The sequence below is a fragment of the Scardinius erythrophthalmus genome (assembly GCF_964197995.2).
Source record: "Scardinius erythrophthalmus genome assembly, chromosome: 11".
In the NCBI taxonomy this organism is placed as follows: Eukaryota; Metazoa; Chordata; class Actinopteri; order Cypriniformes; family Leuciscidae; genus Scardinius; species Scardinius erythrophthalmus.
The window spans coordinates 37,955,123-37,957,186 of NC_138231.1; positions in this window are offsets into that span (position 1 = coordinate 37,955,123).

The following is a 2,064-nucleotide window of genomic DNA, read 5'->3' on the forward strand; positions in this document are numbered from 1 at the left end:
CCAGGAACGTATACAACCTATGAAAAAAAAAAAAAAAAAAAAACCTTTTGGTGAAATACAGTAATTTTATTCTAAAAATAATTGTTTACTGCACATACATTAAGGCAGGTATTGGCAAAATTTCACCTATAGTAAGTCAATCTGGTCAAACTCGTGTTGTGGCTTAATTTCTTGATTTCGTTGTGTTGTGACTTATTTTTTTTGTGTTGTGAACTTATGTTTGATTTTAAAATTTCGTTGTGTTATGCACTATTGGGCCAACGTAAATATGATGCTACACAATAAAAAAAATTTGCTAAAATGCTTTGGTACTGTAGTTCTAATGTTGTATGCATTGCATCTATTTCAGTAAAGCGTACTTGAAGTCCACTGTAGTGTAAGTGTAGAAAAATTGCAGTTCAGATTTGACTTTAATTGCATTCGCCGCAGGGCAAATATAGTTCAGTGTAATGCAGCTGCAATTTAGGGCACAACATTTTATAGTTCAGTGAAATACAAGTTTAGATCGATACAATACATAACTGAAGTTCTGTCAAATGCTGCAAATGATTTTTATAATGCACCTGCAGTTTAACAGCTGCAAACATAGACTGCAGTTAATTATGTATAATCTGAGTAAAACGTTATGGTTTGCTATTGCTGTGATCTCATGTGAGTGACTGGTTGTCCTAACCTTGTGCCAGTAATCAGAAATGTTGTTACAAGAGGGAGGGAAATTGATTAAAAATGATGAGGGCTTTCATGGTGACTTTAATGACTCCAATAAGGTAAATGTTGCAATTTTCATGTGCCAGCTTTAAATAAAATGTAAAAACTGTGTAAAGTAAAAAAGGGTGGCAAATTAAACTTTACCTTTTTTTTATTTTTTTGTAATGTGGTAATTTCAACACAGTAGGCTATTAGGCTACTGCAGTTTCCATTTTTACAGTGTAAGTGTGATCATTAAGACGCTGTATTAATGCAGTTTTCACTTTTACAATGTTTTAGTGTGGTTAAAAAAAATGCTGTGTCCAAGACAAGTTACCACACTGTGTGTTAAATGTGTAAGCCTGAATCATTAGGCACTGGTTTTACACAATGAGTAAATCGTCACACTTCTAAGCCGAAGGTTTACCCGGAATTAGCCATATTTAGAATATTATGCCGTAAGTGAACGTAATCAATTACAACACAACTGTCGAAACCATTAGTTGTGCTGTTCTGAATCCATTTCGATGACGAACCTCGACACAACGCTCTGACGTTCCAACCGCTCAGGAGCTGTGGCATGCTGTCTCCATGGAAACCTGTTTAGTTGGTGCAGTGCGTTTGCGTGGTTTGAATATTCCTGCTTGCTAGCACATCAACAATATAAAAGACGTAGCTTTTATGAAATGATCCGTTTACCATTTGAGCTAGATTTACAGAGGATTACTTGAGATGAGTATTAAATAGGCTAAATGCACGGCTTTCTGGAGAGGAGCTTTTTCGACAGGCCTTTTTTCCCTCCCAACTTTGTTGTCGTGTCATTAGCGAGCTAACGGAGGCAGGTGAACAGGTATGTGCGACCGGGTTAAACTGCGAATGTAGTTCACGCTATACGTTGATGTTAGTGCGATCTTACATTTAGCACCCATCATGAATATCAGGCATCTCTTCTTCATATGACAACAGCCATATCTGAATTGTTTTCCCATCAGCGGGGGGAGGATTTTATTATTGATCATCAGCACGCGCTGACCACAAGCATTCGACGTCTCGAGCTGCTCCAGTTGGAAAACGCACATCAAATCCATCTTTTCCTCGGAAAGTTAGCAACACTTTTATCGCAGGAATCCCTTACAATGTGCCGTCAGCGCACGCGCGTCTACTGAAAGCGCGTGTAGAAACTGCACAAACAATTGAACACCACGCAAATAAATTAGTGCTAGATCAAGCTTTGCTACCAGTGGGACGCGTTTGTCGTGGGAGGACCATCCTCTCTTCATCAAAGAAATCACATCAGTCATTTACTGTCAAGGAGCCACAATTATGACAGGACTTTGACATCCGCGTCTGACACATTGACGAAGACACTTAGGACAG